Raw genomic sequence first — 26,604 nt, 5'->3', positions numbered from 1 at the left:
GTTTATTATTTGCAATAATGCACAATAGATCCTGATCTGTTCTGATACTGTGGATTGCATTTATCACATCTATCTTTATGAGTATTTTTGTTGATATGTTCCCTCTTCTATACTCTTCTAACAGTGGCGCTTCTTCTTAATTGCTTTATAGTTTTCTCTATTCAGTACTTCCATGATGGCATTTCAATTTCTCACCTATGTAGGATTTAGGGTGAATGGTAAAATTCAAGGAAAAAAAATGCAACATCATTGATTAAAAAGGAAACAGACAGGGTCTAAATTAAGTCAAAGTGTAGCGCTAGGAAATAAATATGCAGGTACATTAGAGTTCAAGAATTATGTTTTAATGGAGGTGCATTTGTGTGACAGGAAACAGAGGAGGAACAAGGGCTGAAAGTATCAGAAGGCTTTGAGGTAGAAAGTTTCATCAGTAAGCTACAGACATTAGTGATGAAAAAGATCAGGAGTTCACCAGAAATTGAAGAAAAGAAGGTATAACAATTATACTTATGTTATAAGCAGGAAAAGGTAGATAATAAGGCTGAAATGATAGATTTTTAAAACTTTATTTCTGTTTAATTTATCAATTTATTAACCAAGTAAAGGAATTTGCCATCCCGGGCCCTTTTGTGTTATGACCTAGGCCACAATGGAAAGTACAAATGCTATTAATAGACATTTAAAGTAGTTGATCAAACAGGAAATGTTTAGGAAGTAGGAATAATCAAGAACATAGATCAAAAATAAATAAATAAATAAATAAAAAGTAAAACCATGCAGATATGGGCACAGCATCCAAACTCTGCACAGACAGTGACTGCAACCAAGCATCCAAACTCCACACATTGATTGCAACCAACCATCCAAACTCTGCACAGTGACTGCAACCAAGCTTGCAAACTCTGCACAGACAATGACTGCAGCCAACCATCCAAACTCCACACATTGACTGCAACCAAACATCCAAACTCTGCACAGACAGTGACTGAAACCATGAAGGAGAAATAATAACAGCTACCTCACTATGTTGGACACACACATGGGGATTAATCATGGTGGAGGACACAGTGGGAGAAAGAGGTGTTTGTGTAATTAAGATTTTCTAGCTAATTCAACAGGAATATGGGGTTTAAAGGAGCCTGGCAGAATAGGACGTATCAACAGCTAAAGTGACAATCTAGAAAAGAACAGGCATGGGAACAGGCGAATGATCAAAAAAGGACAGAGTGATGGTGGTGGTTTTCTGGATGTAGATAGACAAATGGAGATAAGTGAAGATTTGTATATTACTGAATACAATGAAGACAAAAATAGTAAGGGCAGATTGAGAAAAGGGTTGATTAAAGGAATAGTAGAATGGGAGATGATGCACTTTCTTGGATAATTTTAAGAAAGACAGTTTAAATCAGACAATGTTATTCAAATACATTTTATATTATCTACATATTTATGATATTACTACATGTTATCACTGGTATATGCCATCAATGGGGGAAAAAGAGGGTCAAACTCAGAGGCTGATTTCTAAAGTTCTGGATTGGTAATTGCAGACTCTACATTTGTGGTGGAACTGCAGGGAAGTGCATGTGCTGCAGAAGCAGATCGCTCAGGTGAGAGTCACCACTGGACTTGCTTTGTAATGTTAAGTGGATATAGGAGGTGCTTCTGATCTCTAAGGGAAAAATGTATAATTAATAGCTTGTGGGAATAAGAAATGGCAACAAGCTGGAAGTCCTTGATGAAGCTTCAGAAGGTAAAGTTTAGGATAACTCATTAGTTTGCAATATTGGTAAGAAGACTGTGTATGGCAAGGCAGAAAAAAGACTGGTCTTTATGGGGGATATGGTTGATGATACAGAATGATGATCAGGATTGAAGGGGAGATGAGTATTAGTAGGAGGTGCTGTGAGGGAATGCCAGTAGGTGATGTGTGCAAAGAAGAGTGTGTCTCAGGGAATGCTAACTTGGTAAGGAAGTCTTACCTTTTCCTCTTTGATGCACTAGTCTTGATGAGCTTGAGCAAGGGAATACTGGGCCATCAGTAGAAATGAGCTTTTAGAACATGGATGATATTGCAAGGTGGTGGTCTGCTTCAGGTAAACTAAGGAAATGGTGAACAGAAGAGTTATCTGCTGTGAATAATGACTGTGTTATAAGGACATATTTATCTATAAACACGTTTTTAAATTTTAATTAAAGATTTTTTAATTTTGAATAAAGTAATATAAATAAATATAAATTAAAAGAAACAATGCTCATTCACTTGCTGTTATAATCTTTTTACTCTTTAGTCATGATACTTAAAACACCTCAAAAAGTGATGTTTTGATAAAGTGTGCAAGCATCCCAAACTTCATTTTAGTTCAGATAAATGCCTTTCATGGCAAACATTTCTTTCTTATTATAAAAACTGGACCACATATCACATTTAAATAAGTGTGGTCTTAAAGGATCCAACAAACCAAAATGATGCAGTCCACTTTCCCAACAAATTGAGACAGAAAATTTAAGACAGAAATATTTACCTTGAATTTTCATCTGGGCTCATTAAAGTATAACTAGATTTCAGCTAATCTCTTGAATGATTATACACTGGCATTACCTGTCCCTCTCAAAACTACAACTTAACAAGTTTCCATATTTTTATTTAATATCATCTGAAAAATGCTCCTCATATCTAAGATGTTTTGCTCCAGGGAAAGAAGATAACATATGTTTTCAGTTTTCTATCATATGTTTTTTTAGTTTTCCTCCAAACTGGTACATGCATTATTTTTTTAATTAATAAATTACCTACTATTAGTAGCATTTTATGCTTTCCTTATCACTTACTAGTAGATCCTGAATTGTATAAGGAAATTATTGAATACCCATCATGTTTTAGATTTGGTTTGTCATAACTCAAGCTTCAGGGGTATATCTTTAGCATGCCTATTATTACTTTTCCATCTCCATTTGTTTATTTATTTATTTCAAATCCACAGGTGGATTCTTAAGATATATTTTGTTCTTTTGCACAGTTATGATTTACTCATGTACTCATCTAGTTGCTCATTTTTGTAGTCCCACCCTGAATGGATTGAAATTGTTCACAGATTCAATACCCAACTTATTAACAAATTTGTATTCTGGCTTGGTTAGCTCACTAATGGCTAACTAGCCCTCCTGGATTGATGAACATGGACTATAATTTGTCTATGTATTAGAAAGTGTGGCTTTTATGTGTTGTTTGTACATAAATATTAAGGGGTGTTATAATTTCTTACTTTTGACTAATCAGTAATATATCACAACAATCCTTTTCTGCTTTTGGCATTGGTTAGTATATATGATCTTTCTTACATTGCTTTGCTAAATTGTTTTTGTGATGAGAATTGTAATAACTTATGATCTATACTCTGTGAAAGTTTGTATCATCTATGTACTACTAGTGAACAGAGACAGTTCCTAAATTCTTTATTCCATGCATGTGTCCCCTCATATTATTTAAGTTATGATCCTAGTTATTCTCATTTGGGGTAATAATAAATTATCAACCATGGGATGGATAAAGCCAGTCTATAACCAAATGGGACAGGTTATTTTAAGCACAAAAAGAAAAACTGTCTATGCTTAAAGTGGCCCACTAGGGCATCTAGCCTAGTACTAACCTATGAACCTTTGACCCTATAATTGTGATACGTACCAGTGCTGCCTGCTGATCTCAGATGCATACTATTAATATACTATGCAATGATTTTTTGATATAGCTTATATTGCTTATGGAGTGTTATTATTATTATGCTTCAAAATCACAAAGAAGACAACACCTTTCTGGTATCTTTTAGCACTGTTCTATTCTTGCTATTCTCATACTAGAGCATAAACAGGGATGGCCATATAACAGAAACATGAAGCTCAAACAGCTTTAGAAGCTGCAGTACACTTCAGACAGCCTAATTTCTGTTTGTGTGTGACAGTAGGAGGTGTGTTGCAGCTTTTTAAGTTGTTTTAAAATCAGCTTTACTTCTTTCTGCTTTCTGAGTACAGAGTAAAGTGTGGTGTTGCTTTCAAAGTTATGAAACAGTTTACAATACCACATAAATATTTTTTGTCTCTAGCTTAATATAGTAAATGGGAATGGCGAAAGCCCCACATACTATGATTTATGGGGCAATAATATGTGTGCTTTAGTTTACAATGCTTTAAAACAAGTGGTTCAACAACACTTTCTCTGTCTGTCTCTCTGTGTAAATTAAGATACCTTGGAGAATGCAAACTCAGGAAGGGAAGGGAGGGAAGCCTTTTGCAGAACAAGGCAGGTCATCTATTGTAATCATTGTGTTTTTCCTGTTCATGACAAAAAGTCTGCAGGATATTTTTGTAGGAAGGTTTGTAGAGGAAGATGGTGAAAAGGTAGAATGTATAAGCTGTTTAAAGGGACTAAGTACCAGACAGCATGCAGGGAGCTAATGCCGGATAATAAAAAGATGTAAGGTAACTGCTGATGTGAACTATTAGGAATGGAAATTCGAACAGAAACACTGGCTGTATAGATCTTTAATTCACAATAATAACCACAATAGGAGAGAGTGAAGTGAGAAAAAGATTAGCATGCTACAGGTTCATAGTATGACATGTTGTCAGAATGTGGCAAATAATTACTTAACCAGCATGAAACAGGTTAAGAACAAGCTGGTGAAGAAAGTCTTATAGAGACCTGTCCAGTGAACTGCATACTGAAATGTAACCCATAAATGTTTAACTGAAGTGGTTTAAGTGAGGCTAGATATTGCCACTCCAATGTGTTTTAATAATGATAGGGTAAAGTCAGTTTTGTCATGATCATTTTGTACTGGACTGCACTCCACATTTGATCTTAGACAAAAGGCCTAACTACAACAAAACTAATAGTGTACTAGAGGATGGAATTGAAACAGAAGGGGACTGAGTCATTGAAAGAATATATGCATTGATCATGTGTTGGACAACATGTAAGGTTCATTAAGTGACAAATAGAGTTTGCATCCTTATAGGCTGTGGCTAGTATTTTACTAAAGGATTCAGCCACGTATCCACAGGTTTAACCAGCAAGCAGGGGCGGCCCGTGCTATCAGACTGCCGGACTGCAGCCCCCTCAACTTCAAACTAGTGATAAAATAAAAAGGAAAAAGAAAGGGGTCTGACTTGCACAGGATTTCTGCTGCAGTCTCATCGGGATTTACTTACTGGATGTATGGTGGTTTTGCGGACAGGGATTTGGATGTACTACAGGACCAGGTGTGTGTGTGTGTGTGTGTGAAAATGCCTCAGGTGGGATGTTACTGGTGATTAGACTCATGGTGGTGTGGTAGGGAATAATTCAGGCTTGAACCCTGTACCTTGTATGCAGGTGTTAAAGACCTGAATTCCCTACCCACCACCATTTGTAAAAAAATGCAGATTTTTGCCTCATATTTGATCGGATCTATTCCTCATAATATCTGTGGTTTTTAAATATTGCAATGCTTGAAATTTGATGGTGCAGTGGTAGCATTGATGCCACACAGCTGTAGGTTCTTGGGTTTGGTTCTTGGCTGGGGTGCCTTCTTTGTGGGGAGGGGGGGTCTATATTCTCCCTGTGTTTGTGTGTGTTGCTTTTGTGTCCTCCCATGTTACAAAGACATGTCTGCATTATTTCTTCCTGGGCCTCTGTTGAGAATTGTTTTTTTTTGTTCCAAGTCAGACTGTCCTGATTAACAAATTGACAGGCATTTAAAATTCAGACTTCAGGTTTCTGAATGTTTACTTCCTTACATATTTGATGGTGCAGTGACAGTATTGTTGCCTCACAGCTATAGGTTTTCTAGTTTGATTCTTGGCTGGGGTGCCTTCTGTGTGGAGTCTGCATCTTATCCCTGTGTTTGTGTGGATTTGCTCTGGTGTCCTGCCATTTTACAAAGACGTGTCTACAGTATTTCTCCCTGGGCCTCTGCTGAAAATTGTTTTTGTTCCATCAGAAGTAAAATTGACAAACATTTGAATTTCAGACTTCATATTCTTCAGAAAATACATAGTAAAACAACTTTTTATTCTAGCAATAAATATATAGTAACGCAACCTTTTATTATAGCATTTTTTAAGTTTATGACTATTTGAAATTTGTCCTTATTTTTGGGACTGTAATACCCTGTTATTGGCTTTGTCCAGGTTTTTTGTGCTAAGGTTGACAGCTATGGCAAGAACTGAATTCACTGAATATGTTTGAGGGCTGTATTCCCTCATTACTGGGTTTGTCCAGGTGTTTTGTGGTAAGAGGTTGACAGCTATGGTGAGAACTGAATTCATTAAATGATAGCCATTTAAGTTTCAGTCTTCCTCTCTTTCACAAAGCAGCTGATTTGGCGTAGTGGTATGTTGCTCTTGACTGTTTTGCACAGGGACCTTGGCAGTAAAATGTACTGTGGTAACACAGCATTTTTCTTTCACAAAGCAGGTGATTTGGCATAGTGGTATGTTGTTCTGACTATTTTGCACAGGGACCTTGGCAGTAAAATGTATGGTGGTAACACAGCATTTTATTCTAGCAGCTTTCCAAGATTATACAAGCAATGTTTAATGTGTCACTGGTTTTTGCTCTTTTGACCCACCCCAATAAATTTGGCTTTTTCCAGACTTCTTGTGCTGTGAAGTTGAGATGTAGTTGAGTATTGCGTAGATTTTACAAGGAGCTGAGAGCTGCAGGGGAAGAGAAGTTTAGTGCTGATTATGCCAAGTCGGCTCACATTGCTAATAGCACAACAGGTTGTGTACTTGCTTTTAATGCAGAAGGTTGTTGGTTCTACTCCCATAAGGGGTGAATGCTGCTGTACTGAAAGTTAAGATACTAACTATGAGCCTGTTATCAGTTTGCCATCCATTTCCTATTGCCATATTACTAGCTTATTTTAATGTAATTTAGGCAATTTATTCCTCAGGGGCATCAGACACTTTATTTTTCGGCGAAGCCATGAAATATAAAGGTGATTGCTAGCAGCAACCTCTTCATTAGTTACAGATTTATTTAAAGTGGAATTATTTAGATGACTTTTTTACTACTTCAGAGATTGTGCATATTATTTACTGATAATGGTGGACTGTAGAATTGTGCATATTTACTGATAATAGTGGACTGTAGAAGTTTGAGTAGACTTTTATGATGGAAATGTTCTGAATTGGGAAGTTTTGTTTCATTGTTTACTGGAAAAATGTTCAAAGCAATAGGAAGGTGTATCAAAGTGCACATGTATGTTTCATATGCAAGGGGCCTATGATTTAAAAGCAGCCCAGAATTAATTTTTATCTGCCACGGGTAAAATCTATTTTTCTTTGATTGTGGGTTTTAATGTTGTTTCAATGAATGTGAGTTTCAAGGGCAGAGAAGTTTTAATGCCAAGTTTGTTTAGCAGATGCCTTAGTGTTTGTGTTGTAAAATGTAAAATAAAACTTTAAAATGAAGTTCAAATCATCATAGAAGTAAATCAGTATGCACATTAGTGTTTATGGTAAATGGAGTGAAATAGCAAAGTAATGGATCATTGGAATGGCTGCAGGGGGAGGCTCCATTCGACCATGGTTTTGTGAGGGGGAAGGGCGGCAAACTTAGACAGCCCAGCTGAACTATACCTCCCAACTGTCCAGATTTTCAAAGAATGAATAGATTTTTTGCTTCTTATTTTTGGTTTGTTCCTCAAAATTTGTGGTTTTCTGGCAAATCATTTAGGAATTAAGTCACTAAATAATGACACACTAGTTTCAGACTTTATAACCTTCAGAAAAATGCATGCTAAAGACCTGTTCTATCAATTGTCCCAGTTTATACAAGTGCAATTTTTAGTACTGTTTATATGTTCCCTCAATATATTTGGCCTTGTCCAGATTTATTGCATTAACAGGTTGAGAGGTACATGCAAATAAATTGCTTTATAGAATTAGACATAGCCAAACCTCTTAACTGTCCCTGATTTTGGCTCAAAATGTTGCTCTTCCCCTAATGATCCCTCCACAAAATAGCAATTTTGGAAGAAAACATGGAGGGTTTATAATTAAGAAATAACTGTAATAATCAGATTACTTTTATTTCAGAAATGCATGTAGATTATTTTATTTTGTCAGCTGATCAAGTTAGCAGTACTAATATTAAAGTGTCCCTTCTTTGACAGGTTCCTAGCTGTATTGTGTTGCTATTTTATATTTTTACATGACATTTTTGGTCCATTTTTCATAAAATTGTGTTTTTTTAGCAAATTAGTGACAAATAATTAAAGACTGAAGTTAGAAAATAATGACAGACATTTGAGTTTCAGATTTCATACCATTCAGAAAATTCATACTAATGCAAGACCTCTATTAGATTTCTAAGTTTATAAGAGCAACATTTTAAAAATTGTCCTCATTTTTGGGCCTCTGTCCCATTTCTTTGTATGGCTTTGTCCAGATTTCTTGCTCTGAGGTTGAGAGGTATGACAAATGTGTCAGGGCCATCACAAGTCAGCCAGAGACATTTCAAACTGTGACATACTTGTTGCACCCCACTCCCCCATGTAGTGACTCTGGATGTGTCGAAGCAAGGCAAGGAGTAGCTATGCAGTGTAAATGTGCAGAGAATCCCACCCATCCAAGGTAGACACAAGTATTAGAATGGCTTTTCATCTCTCCTTGATTTTTGCAGAATGGTCTGCTTTCTGCATATTTTTTGTACTGTTGATTTATGCTTATTACTCAAAGTGCCTGTTGCTCTGTGTTTAAGTAGCAATACATTAATGACCATCAGGTAAGCTTGGCTGAGATTGCAAGATGCAAGTAAGCTTTAATAAGCATACTGTTAAAGAATTGCCAACATTGAAAGCCTTTCTGTTGCCATGTAGAGAATACTTAACTAGATAATGTATAAGCCTTGGGTATTGAAATGCATATGCCAGTATTTGTAATAAAGGACAGAATTACATTAAGAGTCTCATTACACTTGAAGACTTCCAGTCATCTCTGCAGGCTTTACCCATAAACCAAATGCCAATCGCGTGGTCCATAACCTGTACAGTAATCCTTTTAAGCAATGTATCTTGAGCTTATTTCTTGTTTGCTTTTCATTTTTTACTTTGATCATGTTTTCCCCATGAAACAAGTAGATGTCAGGCAGCAGGTCTTTTTTTGGATAAGGAACATTTTTACAAGTGGGGGCATCAGAGATTTCTACTTTCAGCATGTTACTTGTTACTTTAATCAAGCTGAATATAAATTATAATTAGAACTGCAGTGCAAGAAGTGGTTTGAATTGAGTGCTGCTTGTTTTTCTTATACTTGATTTTGACTGGCATTCCATTAATGTATTTAAAAAAAGTAATTTATTTTTTCATGCCTCACAACCTCTTTTGTTTCCATCTAGATATTAAGCTGTCATGCAGCCAATGCATTGAAATATTTTTATTCTTCTACACTTCATTTTGTCTCAATTGGACTCTCATAATGACGGTTTGGCACCCAGTGCAGTATATTTAGTTTTTGTGGTTTGGTACTACAGGTGTGTATATGTGTTTGTGTGTGTGTGATAGGGAATACCTCAGGCTTGAACCCTGTACCTTGTATGCAGGTGGTAAAGACCTGAATTCCCTACCCACCACCATTTGTAAAAAAAATTGCAGATTTTTGCCTCATATTTGATCTGATCTGTTCCTCATAATATCTGTGGTTTGTAAACGCTGCAATGCTTGATATTTGATGGTGCAGTGGTAGCAATGTTGCCTCACAGCTGCAGGTTCTCAGGTTTGATTCTTGGCTGGGGTGCCTGCTTTATGGGGTCTGTATATTCTCCCTCTGTTTGTGTGGGTTTGCTTTTGTGTCCTCCCATGTTACAAAGACATGTCTGCATTATTTCTTCCTGGGCCTCTGCTGAAAATTTTTTTTTGTTCCAAGTCAGACTGTCCTGATTAACAAATGCTAAATAAAATTGACAGGCATTTGAATTTTAGACTTCAGGTTTCTGAATATTTAATTCCTTGCATATGTGATGGTGCAGTGGTAGTATTGTTGCCTCACAGCTATAGGTTTTCTGGTTTGATTCTTGGCTGGGGTGCCTTCTGTGTGGAGTCTGCATCTCCTCCCTGTGTTTGTGTGGATTTGCTCTGGTGCCCTGTCATTTTACAAAGACGTGTCTGCAGTATTAATCCCTGGGTCTCTGCTGAAAATTGGTTTTGTTCTGTCAGCAGTAAAATTGACAGGCATTTGAATTTCAGACTTCATGTTCTTCAGAATACATAATAACACAACCTTTTTTTCTAACAATCTTCTAAGTTTATAAGATGAATATTTGAAATTTGTCCCTATTTTTGGGACTGTATTCCCCCATTATTGGCTTTGTCCAGGTTTTTGAGCTAAGGTTGACAGCTATGGCAAGAACTGAATTCACTGAATATGTTTGAGGGCTGTATTCCCTCATTACTGGGTTTGTCCAGGTGTTTTGTACTAAGAGGTTGACAGCTATGGTGAGAACTGAATTCACTAAATGATAGCCATTTAAGTTTCAGTCTTCCTCTCTTTTACAAAGCATCTGATTTGGCATAGTGGTATGTTGCTCTGACTGTTTTGCTCAGGGACCTTGGCAGTAAAATGTATGGTGGTAACACGGCATTTTATTCTAGAAACTTTCCAAGATTATACAAGCAATGTTTAATGTGTCCCTGGTTTTTGGGCTTTTGACCCCCCCTCAATACATTTTGGCTTTTTCCAGTTTTCTTGTGCTGCGAAGTTGAGATGCAGTTGAGTATTGAGTAGATTTTACAAGGAGCTGAGAGCTGCAGGGGAACAGAAGTTTAGTGTTTTGCCTTGTTAATAGCACAACAGGTTGTGTACTTGCTTTTGATGCAGAAGGCTGTGGGTTCTACTCCCACAAGGGGTGGATGCTGCCGTACTGAGAATGTTCTCCTTGGTGAAGATACTAACTATGAGTCTGTTATCAGTTTGCCATCCATTTCCTCTTGCAATATTATTACTAGCTTATCATTTTTTAATGTAATATAGACAATTTATTCCTGAGGGGCAACAGACACTTTATTTTTCGATGAAACCATGAAATATAAAGGTGATTGCTAGCAGCAACCTCTTCATTAGTTACAGATTTCTTTAATGTGGAATTATTTAGATGACTTTTACTTCAGAGATTGTGCATATTTACTGATAATGGACTGTAGAATTGTGCATCTTTACTGATAAAGGTGGATTGTAGAATTGTGCATATTTACTGATAATGGTGGACTGTAGAATTGTGCATATTTACTAATAATGGTGGACTGTAGAATTGTGCATATTTAGTAATAATGGTGGACTGTTGAAGTCTGAGAAGACTTTTTTATGATAAATGTTCTGAACTGGGCAGTTTTGCCATTATGGGTGCATGCGTTTTGTTTCATTGCTTACTGGAAAAATGTTCAAAACAAATTTAAAACACCCTCTAACAACTGTACTGTATTGTACAAGGAATATAATTTAGTACAATGAGGAAGGTGTATCAAAGAACACATGTATGTTTCATATGCAAGGGGCCTATGATTTGAAAACAGCCCAAAATTAATCTTTATCTGCCACTGGCAAACTGTATTTTCTTTGAATGTGGGTTTCAATGCTGTTTCAATGAATGCGAGTTTCAAGGGCAGAGAAGTTTTAATGCTAAGTTTTCATTATGAGACTGCATTGCTTTGTTTAGCAGATGACTTAGTGTTTGTGCTGTAAAATACAAAATAAAACTTTCAAATGAAGTCCAACTCATCATAGAAGTAAAGCAGTATGCACATTAGTGTTTATGGTAAATGGAGTGAAATAGCCAAGTAATGGTTCATTGGAATGGCTGCAGAGGCTCCATTCAACCATGATTTTGTCAGGGGGGAAGGGCAGCAAACTCAGACAGGCCCAGCTGAACTATACCTCCCAACTGTCCAGATTTTCAAAGAATGAATAGATTTTTGCTTCTTATTTTTGGTTTGTTCTTCATAAAATTTGTAGTTTTCTGGCAAATCATTTAGGAATTAAGTCACTAAATAATGATACACTGAATTTCAGACTTCATAACCTTCAGAAAAATGCATGTTAAAGTAAGAGCTGTTCTATCAACTGTCTCAATTTATACAAGAGCAATTTTTAGTACTGTTTATATGTGCCCCCAATATATTTGGCCTTGTTCAGATTTACTGCATTAACAGGTTGAGAGGTACATGCAAATAAATTGCTTTATAGAATAAGGCATAGCCAACCTCTCAACTGTCCCCGATTTTGGCTCAAAATGTTGCTCTTCCCCCTAATAATCCCTCCGCAAAATAGCAATTTTGGAAGAAAACATGGAAGGTTTACAATTAAGAAATAACTGTAATAATCAAAGTTATAGATTACTTGAAATGCATGTAGATTATTTTATTTTGTCAGCTGCTCAAGGTAGCAGTACTAATATTAAAGTGCCCCTTCTTTGACAGGTTCCCAGCTGTATTTTGTAGCTATTTTATATTTTTGCATCACATTTTTGGACCATTTTTCATAAAATTGTGTTTTTGGCAAATTAGTGACAAATCGCTAAAGACTGAAGTTAGAAAATGACAGACATTTGAGTTTCAGATTTTATACCCTTCAGATTTTATATCCTTAAGAAAATTCATACTAATGCAAGACCTATTCTATTATCTTTCTAAGTTTATTAGAGCAATATTTAAAAATTGTCCTTATTTTTGGGCCTTTGTCCTACTTCTGTGTATGGCTTTGTCCAGATTTCTTGCTCTTGAGGTTGAGAGGTATGATAAATGTGTCAGGGCCATCACAGTCAGCCAGAGACATTTCAAATTGTGACATACTTGTTGTACCCCACTCCCCCATGTAGTGACTCTGGATGTGTCCAAGCAAGGCAAGGAGTAGTTATGCAGTGTGTCCCCCCCCCCATCCAAGGTAGACACAAGTACTACAGTGGCTTTTCATCTGTCCTTGATTTTGCAGAATGGTCTGGTTTCAGTCATATTTTTGTACTGTTGATTTATGCTTATTACTCACATTTATGCTTATTACTCAAAGTGCCTGTTGCTCTGTGTTTAAGTAGCAATGCTTTAATGACCATAAGGTAAGCTTGTCTGAGATCGTAAGAGGAAAGTAAGCTTTAATAAGCATACTGTTAAAGAACTGCCAACATTGAAAGCCTTTCTGTTGTTGCCATGCAGAGAATACTTGACTAGATAATGTATAAGCCTTGGGTATTAAAGGACAGGATTCCATCATTACACTTGATGGAGACTTCCAGTCATCTCTACAGACTTTACCCGTAAACTAAACAGAATGCCAATCATGTGTGGTCCATAACCTGTACAGTAATCCTTTAAGCAATGTATCTTGAGCTTGTTTCTTGTTTGCTTTTCATTTTTTACTTTGATCATGTTTTCCCCATGAAACAAGTTGTCAGGCAGCAGGTCTTTTTTGGATAAGAAACATTTTTACAAGTGGGGGCATCACAGAGATTTCTATTTTCAACATGTTACTTGGTACTTTAACAAAGCTGAATAGAAATTATAATTAGAACTGCAGTGCAAGGAGAAGTGGTTTGAGTTGAGTGCTTCTGGTTTTCTTATACTTGATTTTGACTGGCATTCCAGTAATGTATTTAAAAAGTAATTTATTTTTTCATGCCTCACAACCTTTTGTTTCCATGTAGATATTAAGTAAGCTGTCATGCAGCCAATGCATTGCAATCTTTTTATTCTTCTACACTTATTTTTGTCTTGATTGGACTTTCATAATGATGGTTTGCCACCCAGGGCAGCATATTTAATTAAAGTTAGTTTTTGTGGTTTTGAACACAGCTCCTCCCCTTTCTAGTTGGCCACACCCCTTCCCTTGACCCCACCCATTCAGCTGTCTCCTGCAGCCCCCCTGTGATTTGAAGTCCCAAGCCGCCACTGCCAGCAAGGCTGTTCATTTTTCAAATAATGGACCATTTTGCATGCTATGAGGGGTAAGCAGCTCAGCAAGATAATTTGTACAACAGTTCAAAACATCAAATCTTTTGTGGTTCCAGAAATTACAGAATGTTGCATATTTAGCAAAGCAGCCAAATGAATGCATATTGCAAAGGATTTTATGTAGCAGAAAAAAGTGGAGAACAAAAGAACCTAGAAGGATTAAGTACCTACAATTTGACTCACTCCTAATAATGCAGAAAACATGCTACTAAAAGCTAACATGATGTGGACCTGCAATGATAAAAGAAGATGGACTCTTAACAACAGTGAAATAATATCCAGTGATGCAGCCTCATTTGAATAGCTTTATCTCTCAGCAAAAAGTGACAAAATAACACAGTGCTTTCTGGAATGTGCAGAAGGGAGTAATATACAGGCCAGAGCATCTAGACATATTTGTTCTGGAGAAAAAAATTAGACATGATGGGACATATCTAGACACACACTGTGGTGAAGTGAATTCAGGTTGAATGGTTAGGTTTGGCAAAAGTGGTATGTTTCTACAGCAGAAAGGAACTGACTGAAAAATCAATAAAGGAGTTAAGGTTTCATCGCTAAGGTAGGTAAATACAGAAATAACTGCTTTTCCTTTGGAGGACATTTCCACTGGCTGATAAGATCTTCATACAGTTTCTTATTTTGGGCTTCCTGTGATTCTCTTCAGTATAGTTTTCATAGTTTATTGCACACACCAGTTTGCATGTGCTTTTTATGCAGTTGCATTAAACAAGTTAGTTATCTTGTTTTTCTTTTATTTTTTCATCTTCACAATCAACCTTCATATTCCAATTTTCTACATGGGGTCATTGTGTTGTTTCAGCTGTCACCATCTCTCTCTGTATACAATGACATGCTTCTGCCTTCTTAGATACTCATGCATGACTGCCACAGGTCTTCTCTTACTCAGTCCAGCCATCTTTTTGCCGGATGCTTTTGTTTCCTCTTGCCTTCTTCCTGTCTGTCCCAAATAATGTTCACCAAATTGTCTTCTGCTTTTCTGCACATGTGCATGAACCACTGTAATCTGGTCTCTTTGATCTTCTTCTTCTGGCTTTTCCCAGTTAGGGGACACCACAGCAGATCACCTGTCCGCTCATGATTGGCAGTGGAGTTTTACAGTGCCGAGTTACCAGCCCGGTGCCCAACCTTCCACAGAAGGCACACACATGCATGTACTCATACCCATGTCCAATCCACCTACAGCATGTCTTTGGGATGTGGGAGGAAACCGGATCACCCGGAGAAAACCCATGCGACCACAGGGAGAACATCCAGACTCCGCACAGAAGGCACCCCAGCCGTGAATCGAACCGGAGAACCTCTTGCTGTGAGGCGGCAATGCTAAGCGCTGCACCACCGTGGCCGCTGGTCTCTTTGATGCTTTCTGAAATTAGAGTTAGTTTGGCTTCTGCCCTTATGTCCTTATTTCTTCATCTGTCCCACAGTGTGCTTTCTACTACCAGTCTCAGGCACTTCAAGTCCATCACCTCTAGTTTCCTCAAGTGCTCTGTCTTTAGTGCCCAGGTTTCTGCACAAGACAGTAGTACTAGTTGCACCACTGTTTTGTACAGTTTACTTTTCAGCTTCTTTGTCATTCTTTTGTCATATCCTATATCAGACACTCTTTGCTGGTTGGCTGCAGTCCCTCTAATTCTAGCTTTGACCTCCTCATTCAGACTTCTCATTTCTTTAACTACCCCACCCAGGTACTTGACACTGTTAACCTGTTTCACTATTTTCCCTTTATCTCAATTCTCAGCTTCTTCTGAACTCTACCATTTGCTGCCATTACAACTGTCTTATGTGCACTCACTTTCAGCCTATGTGCCTTCAGTTTTGCATTCCATTCCCCTATAATTTGCCGAAGTTCTTGCTCAGAGTCTGACAGTAATACCACACCATCTGTATATATTAACATTTTTCATCAGTCCCCTCCATCCTTTTTGCTAATGTAGTCCATCACCAGTATGAATAGTAATGGGCTCTGAGCTGAACCCTGGTGCACAACCACTCCCACTGAGAACCCGTCTGTGAGACTGAACACTGTTTGTATATGAGTCATGTACATAGCTTGCACTAATTCTACCAATATTTCTTGGACTTTGAACCATGGCAGGACTGCTCAAATCAGCTTTCTCTGGACCATGTTATATGCTTTCTCCAAGCCTAGGAATGCCCAGTTAGACTCTTTCCTCATCTTCTCAGCTGTCTGTTAGTTGGGACAGTTCTGCTGCATCCTGATCTGAATCCAAACTGCTCAATACCCCATCTTACTTTCTGCATATTTGTTTATCAATCACCTTCTCCAGAACTTCATGCAATGTAACAGGAGATTGATACCTCTGTACTGTCCATCATTGAGAATGTCTCTCTTATTCTTGAACACTGGCACTACTATGCTTATTCTCCAGTCATCTGGGATATGCCTTTCTCTCCAAGCTGCTATGAACACTCTCAGGAGACATTTGTCCCATATCTCACCCATCATCTTTATCATATCTGTATGACCTCATCTGAGCCTGCTTCTTTCCTTGACTTCATTTTCCTTAGTCCTGTTCATACTTCAACTATGGTGGGCTACTCTTCTCCTCTTCTCTCACAGAAAGCTGTGTATGAGGTAGTACAACTTCTATGAGGTTTCCTTTATTCACAAGCTGTTGGAAGTTCTTCTTCCATATGCCGTTAACGTCCTGTGGACCAGTGAGCAAGTTGATGCTGGTATCACTATCATTTTACCTATCTGTCTTTGACCTGTCTTTGTGTCATCTACTGACATACTTTCCAGAAGGTGGTAAAATGCCTCTGATGCCACACTGAAGACCACACAAGTGAGATAAGGTCCAGCACCAAGGAGATGTTCAGAATAGATAAGTCTTTATTGTAGCTACCCAAAACAAGCAAACCGGTTTCGGCAATAATAAAGCCTTCTTCAGTACATTATCTAACATGGAATAACATCTCATTTAAATAATAAATTGTTAGATCAGAGTTCAAAGCTGATTGGTACATACCAAATTAGCTCAATTCATTAAGGCCTGGTTTAAACAAAGCACCCAGTCTGACAATACAACTAGATTCTTTGTTATTTAAAATGGAATGCCATCCTGTTTTATGTGATTTATTTCCTTGGATTTTTATCTATAATTGTGAATTGAAATTTAGCAGTGCTGTGGGTCATCGTATGTTTATAAAGAGCATTGGATATCCTTTTATTTCTGATGTCACTAAGATGTTCACTGATCCTAAATCTTAGTGGCTGAGATGTTTGTCCTACATAAAAAGCAGAGCAAAAACAGGAGGCCAAATAGATGACCCAGTCGCTGCTACAATTGCCAAAGCATCTTATTTGGTAAACATGTGGAGTATTGCTGCTAGTAAGTTCTTTGGTTTTAAGAACATGTGCACAAGCACTACAGTGATCACAAGAAATGCTGCCAACTATTTTATCCCCAAACAAAGTAACTTGTTGTGTAGTAGGTGGAATCAAATGTTTATAGTGAGTCAAATGAGAATTTATTGTGCGCCCCCTTCGGTAAGAGAATCAACATTGTGAGGAAAGCATTCCTGCTAATTTTTCATTAGTCAACAAAATGTCCCAATGGTTATTTACAATATGTTTGAAACTGTTAGTGTTGCATCCATACGTTGTAACTAGACGAATGGGTTGGGATGATTGTCTGTCACTATTTTTGGATCCCTTACGATATGTCAATAAAGACTTTCGATCTTGTCCAGTCGCAAAAGAACATGCCCTGTGTATGTTGTCTGCATGATAATTTCTGTTCAAAAATCTTTGAGATAGATCATCCTTGCAGGTTATGCGGTAAGGGTGATGGCTGGAAGCATGAAGTAGGGTATTAAACTGGGGAAATTTTCTAAAAACCTCAGTTTGGCGCATGTTATCCTGACGAAGGATGTGAACATCCAAAAATGTGATTTGATTATAACCCCAGTTGAGTGTAAAATGAATCCCCCACTTATTTTTTTTAGGTATTCTACATATTCCTGTGCATATTCAACATCACCCCTCCACACCATCAAACAGTCAGGTAAATAATGTCTCCAGATGTCCATGTTATCCAGAAATATGTTGTGATTAACTTTATATATCAATTGTTCTTCGATGTAGCCCATGAAGAGATCTACATAGATGGGAGTGAAAGATGCTCCCATAGCTGTACCTCTTACCTGCCAGTAGCACTTCCCATGGAAGTAAAAGACATTTTTGGTGAGAACATGTTCAGTTAAACAAACCAATAAGGTGTTGAATACAGGAGTGCATAAATCTGCTTTATACAGCCAAAATTGAATGGCCACCAATCCTGCCCAGTGTGGAATATTGGTATATAGGGTGGTTACATCTAGTGTGCATAAAAGCTAACCTGGATCCAACTGAGTATCATTAATGATATTTAGAAACTGGGTGGTGTCTTTGATCCTGGACCTGACTAAAGGAAGTAATGGTTGTAAATATTCTGTAAGGAAAGCGGATGATGGTTCTGTCAAATATCCTCGACCTGATACAATCGGTCTACCTGGTGGTTTAGTGAGATGTTTATGTATTTTAGGGAGTAAGTATAGATATTGTGATTTGAGGTCTGAGACAGTCAGTTGGTAACCAACCCACTGATTAATAATACCTTCTTCCTGTGCCAGTTTCAGAAAAGAATCAGTTTCTTGTTTGAATTTGAACGTTGGATCCAGGGGCATGTACATGTAAAATTGGCCATCACACAGTTGTGTTGTAGCTTCTGCTTCATACATACTTCAATCCATGATGACCGCAGACCCACTTTTGTCAGCTAGTAACACTACTAGATCATGATTGCTACTGAGTTTGTCTAAAGCTTCTTGTTCTTGTTTAGTGAGATTATGTTTGGTGTTACTATATACATTCCTGTTGAAATGTAAATCTTTGAGCACACACTCCTTGAATACGGAAACATGTTTGTCCATGGGTGGCATAAAGCTGGATTTATTGAAGTGAAATCCAGTAGATCTTTGAGTTTGATTTGTATCTGAAAAGAATAATTTGAGATTAAGAATTCTGCAGAATTCATGTATATCATTTACAAAGGCATGTTCAGTGACAAAAAATGATGGAACAAAATTTAGACCCTTGTTTAGCAATTTTATTTCAACATCTGAAAGAGGCTTAGAAGAAATGTTGTGTACATTGTTGGTGTTTAATGAGATAGAATATTGTCCAAAGTTGTTGGATGTTGTGTACCTCTATGGTGCTTCCTGCCCCTCCTGTGTTTCTTGCCCCTAAAGGGTCAATACTGGGTCTTCTCTTCGCTACTGGAGATTCCTAAGTGGAAATAGATTCTAGATCCATTGCAGAAGACTAATCATCTCCTGACGCCCCCCCATGGGTATTCCCTTTGTTTCTTAGTATGGATCTGGGTCTTTTCTTCCTGTTGATCTGTTTGTGTCCTGAATCTTGGAATCTGACACTCTTATTTATGCCAAATGGCTTACCTCAATCATAGTCTAACGTGTCTCTGTTAAATTTTTTTGTTTTTCTCTTTATCAATTGTTCTTCCAAGGTTGATAAATCTGTGGCCAAAATATTCAAATATTTACTAAAAAAGGGTTCCCCTTCATAAACTTTGACTTCATTGCAATTGTTAGTTACTTCAACAATGCATTGATCTATGGTTCTTTCGTAATAAGAAATAAGGGCATCAACAAAAAGCATAGATGCTTTGTGTTGGGCCTGGACCCAGTCTTGAGATAATCTTTCATCTACCTGACTTACCAAGGGTTGAGTGCGGACACGTAAACCCCTAGGGGTGATGTCCTTAAGTTTGTATGCCTTGAAAAGTTTCAAGTGCCAAATATTAGCTCTAAGTGTTCTCATACTCTTCGTAAGTTTCTGAAATAATGTTGCACAAAGACTATCAGGGTCATCCCTATCTAAGGTTAAATTATCTGAACCTGATGGTCGTAGTCCAAAAACTGCCAAGTTTTCACGGTCTGCTGAGAGGCCTTCCAACAACTTGAAAAGATCCATACTCTTAGTCAATGGATGCTATTGCTCCTTAAATATGAGGATGAAAATGACCTGGCTGGTAATGTTGTTGTAAAATAGTATTCAACAAACACAAATTTGGGACCTGGAACAGAGAACAAAAATCAACCAGCTCAAATTAAGCTAGAATTTGAATTATAATAAGATTAGTTAAATATTAAAATTATATGTCTAACCTGGTAGGTTTTATAGCAATCAATTTGTGACTAAAAATACATTGCATGTACTATCTGACCCGAAAACTATGCATGATACAGTGGTTGACTAATTCAACAACACATTGATGTGATTATAAAATACAATAAGACAGTTTCCTTTGGACCATAGATTGTGCAAAAATGTATATAAGTATAGAAATTATAATGCAACTTAAGGCATAACAAAAAACATACTCAAGAAAAGAGAGTTCAGCAACACTGACAACCCAGCAATTACTCAAATACAAAGTACAGCCAACTTCTATCAAAATGAAGGTCAAGGAATGGTGTAGAAAAACAGCCCAATTACCTTCATTATCTGCTGAAAGCTGTATATATCAATAAATGGTCCAGAAGCTGTCAATATAGAGAAACCGCACTCTTACAATTTCAGCAATCAGAGGGATGTAAAACATGGGAATGTATCTGATAAAAATACGGTCAAAATGAGAACTTGATGTGTAGTACACCATGGATCATGGCTGACCTTCGTCTCTGGCAAGAAAGAGTTTATTTGTGTTTATTATAATATATTTTGGTCAGTAGACAAAGTTGTAATAATCTGCAAAATGGGAATCAGTATGTTACATTCCTTATAAGAGCTGACTTTCATCACTACTCTTATTTCTTACTTCCAATCAGTTTGTAAAAAGGGCTAAGCTGACTTTCATCTCTGCTTATATTAATTTGCATGTTGACAGTCATAGTATAGTTAAAAAGCTGTATAATGTTTGTTTATTAAGATGTTAAGTCCTTACTATATGTGTCTAGAATGTAGCAGATACCCTATCCCAGTATGTATCCCTCATAAATTATACTCAGTATATATATATTTTTTTTGGAAGAGTGTATATGTAGCTCCATATTGGTAGTTACTGAAAAACAGTGACATAATAGTACCCTTTCAACCCAAAAATGAATGGCTGTAGTTGTAAAAACAATTGCTAAATAGTGGTGGTGCTGCGGTAGCATTGTCCCCTCACAGTAAGACGTTGTCCTGTTCAATTCTCAGCTAAAACGTCTTCTGCGTGGAGACATGCGTGAATGGGCGTACCTTCGTTGAAGGTTGTGCATCAGGGCTGGCAACTCTGCATGTAAAAATCTACTGCCAATCATTAGCAGACCGGAGTTTCGCTGTGGCAATCCCTAACCGGGAAAAGCCAAAAGACACAACAACAACAACTTTAGAAACCTGAATATGAGTCTTATAGTCACAATTATGTAAATCCCAATTTTAGTCGTTCACTGATATGAGGAACTCTATACTTAGTGAAATGTATATATTTCATGCATCTAAATCATGATAATCTGGGCTCCATAAATATGCACTACAATCAATAGTCATCTGTACAAAATATCATAAGGGGTCCTAAGACCTCAAATCCTTAGTGAAGTATAGAAAATAAGTTTAGGGTGGATAACCAAAAACACTCTGGTCATAGCCTATTACAATCGATAATTAGATATACAGGAAACACATTTGTCTCGACAGTTACATATGCAAACAGCACATTAGTCCTTTTGAGAAATCTTTGTTCGGGTTGAAAATGTCCTTTTTCATTGTATAATGTGATAAACTGAAAACAATAGTCACAATTCCAGCCATCACCCACACCACATCATCCAAAACATCCCCAAATATCAAATTTTATGCATCAAGCACATTTGCTCTTCTGATCAAGCCTATATAACCTGCAAGGATGATCTATTTCAAAGAGTTTTGAACAGAGGTTATCATGCAGACAACATACACAGGGAATGTTCTTTTGTGACTGGACAAGATTGAAAGATTTTATTGATATATCGTAAGGGACCCAAAAATAGTGACAGACAATCATCCCAACCCATTCATCTAGTTACAACATATGGATGCAACGCTAAGAGTTTCAAACATATTGTAAATAACCATTGGGACATTTTGTTGGCTAACGAAAAATTAGCAGGAATGCTTTCCTCACAATGTTTATTTTATTACCGAAGGGGGCGCACAATAAATTCTCATTTGACTCACTATAAACATTTTATTCCACCTACTACACAACATGTTACTTTGTTTGGGGATAAATTAGTTGGCAGCATTTCTTGTGGTCACTGTAGTGCTTGTTTACATGTTCTTAAAACCAAAGAATTTACCAGCAGAAATACCCTGCATTTTTACCACCTAATGCATGTTTTAAGGTGTTACCATTCTTCTTCAACATCACCTATTTCCTCTTCTTCTTGAGGTGCTAGAGCCCTGAGTATTTCCTTGAGTAATTCTTTGAATTGCTGCGCTTTCTCTAAAGTCAACTTCCAGGTCTTCAGCCTGGCCTCTGTTCACCTATTTCACTGGGGATTACTTTGCAGTAGTCTAAGTCTACCCAAGTGCCCTTTCCTTCCTAGGAGGACGTCTACCTGAGTTGCATGTTGGCCACTCTTGTATGTGATATTGTGATTGTTTCTCTTTCTGAAACATGTCTGTGCTACTATGAAGCCATTTGCCAGACAAATGTCTATAATGGCCTCTCCTTCTTTATTCCTGCTGGGCATCCATGTGGACCCAGGCAGTCCTCATATCCTGTTTTGTCTGCCTCAATATGTACATTCAAGTCACCCATTATCAACTCCAATTCGTGTTGCCCTGCTTTACCTATTAGTTCCTGCAACTGCAATCTGATTGCACTCTTCTCCTTACTATCATAACCCTGCTGTGGTCATAGTCTGAGAGTATGAATACTGCCCTATAACTAGGCTGGAGTCTGACTGTCATGAGTCTATCACTAATTCTGACAACATCCGTCACTTCTTCTGAAACCACTTCTTCACTACAATTCCCACGCCATTTCTAACCTGTTCTCCTCCTGAGTAGTAGACCCTAACAAAGTGAGTTTGCTGCATTGGCCTTCCATTTTGTCTCCTGGATACATAGAATGCTCAACCTTCTTTATGTCTTCATGTTATCCACTTCTGGGCAACATCCTGTCAGTGAAACAAAAAACAACTGCAGGACAACCTCTAGGTTAGTAGTGAAAACCACAGCAGGAAAACAGGCTGGAACCAACGTATCTTCTGTTAGCACAATTTTATTTCCATAGAGTCAAGAGAAAACAAGTAGTTCAGTTCTATTATCCACAAAATCATAAAATCACGAAAAAGTACGAAAAAGTAACTCAAGTAGATCAAGCGCTTTCGCCCGGGCTCTCCCGGGCTTTTTCAAGATACTTTAACTAAGCAAACCATATGCTTATATACCCAATGTTTAATTAATTAATTATATAATTGTTTCATTAAAATCTTTTCAAGTGTTTTTATGCTTAAAGCTATATTCTCTTCGTAAAATTCCTAATAGGTATTGTTTGTGCAGTGTGTTTGTGATTCTTTGCTTCCAGCACCTATTATAAGATGCTTTATGTGTTCGGAATGTTTGTTGTGTATTATATCATTTGTATAAAATTTCTTACATTTAATTTAAATGATTTAATGCTTTGAGTGATGCTATGTTGTTTTTAATCTTCAAATAAGCCGTTCGTGCAAGCCGACTTTTTCAGAAGAACGGCATTTCTACAGTAAACCGGATTTTTTCTCTCTTCTTCCAGTACTGTGCACATGACATTTGAATAGAAAGCCTTTCATATAAAAATTAATGGTATTGATCATCTTTTACAATTTGTTTTCCTGATTTGATTGTTATAGCATTTCATGGATACGTACTACATAAAGATACCAAGGATCCTCCATTGAGACCTATCGTTTCAGGTAGCTATTCAAAAACTTTTAATATAGGCAAATTTATTGATTCAATACTCAAGAATGTTTACACCTTTATACCACACATGGTTAAGGACTCTTGGTGTTTTTTATCTCAATTCCCAGTTAAGGGATTAGATATGAGTAAACCCTATATTATAGTTACCATAGATGTGGTTGATCTTTTTTCGTGTATACCCAAGGAAGAAGGGTTACAAGCTTTTTCGGATAGCTTGACTAAACACACGGATTTGGACTGGGACACCATATGTTTGATTACGGAATTAATGGCCATAGTACTAGATAATAACTTTATTTACTTTGAGGGGGAGATATTCAAACAGGTTAAGGGAGTGGCAATGGGGGCAGCGTGTGCCCCCATTTATGCCAATTTAGTTATGTTAAATTGGGAAGATAACGTGTTGTTTCCTTCCCAATATTTTCAACATGTTAGATATTACTCCAGGTTTCTGGACGATATCTACATCATTTGGCAGGCCTCTGAAGGATTATTATTGGAATTTTTTGATTTTATTACAGGAAGTAGTAATTTCTTGAAGTTTACCCTCACACACAATACTAAGGGATTACCGTATCTTGACACATATATTGTCAATGAAAATGGGAAAATATATTCTCAAATTCACAGGAAACAAACTTTCTCTAATAATTATTTGGATTTTTCAAGTTATCATCCCCCCAAGGTTAAATATAATGTATTTAAAGGTCAAGTGATTAGAGCAGTGAGAATGGTCTCAGATGAGGAAGATATGTATAGGGAAATAACATTAATTAAGGAATTTTTTAGTCAAAGAGGATATCCCCCAGATATGATGCAGGAAGTGATCTCCTATGTTATTAGTCAAAGAGGGATCAAATACAAACCTTTATTGGGATCAGGTATTGTTCAAAATACACCCAAGTTTAAGGAAGGATTTATTCAGCCCAGTTTTAAACGTGCATGTATAATTCCTTATTGTTTAGGCGTGGACAATATTAAAAGAATTATATGTAAGTTTTGGTATTTGATAAGTAACGATCAAATGATAGTTGATATTTTAGGTACCAAACCTAATTTTGTTTTTAGAATGGGTTGTATTTTAAAGAAGTTATTTGCACAGCAACATTCAATTCAACGTGTGGGAAACAAACATTCTAGAAAGATAACAAGCAGAAGATGTGGGTGTTGCAATTACTGTAAATATATGTCCAGTACAAGTAGGATATATCTTAAAAATGGACATAACAGTATTCTAGCTAGCCAACCAGGTAACTGCAATACTAAACAAGTTATTTATTTGGCCACATGTGATGTGTGTCCCGCATTTTACATAGGAAGAACTGAGCGGTATTTGAAGAAGCGTATTTATGATCATATGTATAGTATTAGGACTAAAGATATAAATAACGCTTTATATAGACACATACAGGCAAAGGGAATAGAACATATGTTTAAATTTAGCATTCTAGAGGTTATCCCCAACGATCCGAGAGGTGGCGATATTAAAAGTTTAATAGCCTTCAGAGAAACCTGGTGGCAATTATATTTGGACGCTACCAATCCACCAGGTTTGAATGAGTGTATTTCTATTAAATCCTTACTTTTATAATATCATATTTTTTTACAAATATATTTTTTTACAAATTCATTATATATATTTTTCACAAATTCATTATTACAGATTTTATATTAACTTATAAGGATATATGATCTCTCTACTTATAATGGTGTATAATTATTTCCTACCTTCACATATTATGTATTATTAGTATTATAACGAATTATTGTTTACAATATAGATCTCAGAAGTTTTACTTAGGTTATTTTCTATATCGTTGATTATTACATTCATAGGTTTTGTAGTTTAATAACAGGTTATAAAATATCTTATCAATAGTTCATTAACAAGTATAATTTTATATAGCATTTTTATACAATATTTACATTTAGCATGACTTACAGTTTTTAAATAACTAATTTTAGGTATTTAAGTATGCATTTTTTCCATCCATTTAGTTATAATTGTTGTGTATTACATTCTGATACTTAATCAATTGATGTTTACTTAATTAATTAATTTTAATATTTTTGAATTGGTGACATATTAATTTTTTAATTTTTGAATTGGTGACATATTAATTTCAGCATTCATCAAAATAAGTTTATGAAGTGGTCGATAGCTTAAGTATAGAAGTAACTATTAGGCATTATTATATGTTAGTATTTATATGTTAGTATTTTCACATGTCAGCGTTCTTGCACAGTTTATGATGCATTTTTAAAGTATTTTTGTACAGTTAGTTACAATGCATGTTCAGCCATGCAAAATGTACAGTATATAGTGAGTATAGAGGCATTATTTGGTTTTGTATGTCTGTTGTGGTTTTTGCGATGTTTATATGCTATGTTTTATACAGGTGAAGTGCAATGTATCTTTAAAACTTTAAATTTTCTTTGCTGTTTTATACAGATGAAGTGCAATATATCTTTAAATTTTCTCTGCTGTTTTTGGCGCCAAAGAATTTATAAATTGAGCTCTTTAATGGGTTCATTGTTAGTTCTGATGAAGACCATGGATATGGTTGAAAGCGCTTAACATGTTTGCCTTATATGCATTTTTTATTGTGCACTGTTCCGTTTTGATGTAGCAGGCTCTGTTTGGTGTAC

Source organism: Protopterus annectens, chromosome 6.part0 (assembly GCF_019279795.1).
Source record: "Protopterus annectens isolate FY-2018-M chromosome 6.part0, PAN1.0, whole genome shotgun sequence".
Taxonomy (NCBI): Eukaryota; Metazoa; Chordata; order Ceratodontiformes; family Protopteridae; genus Protopterus; species Protopterus annectens.
This window is presented reverse-complemented; position numbering follows the sequence as displayed.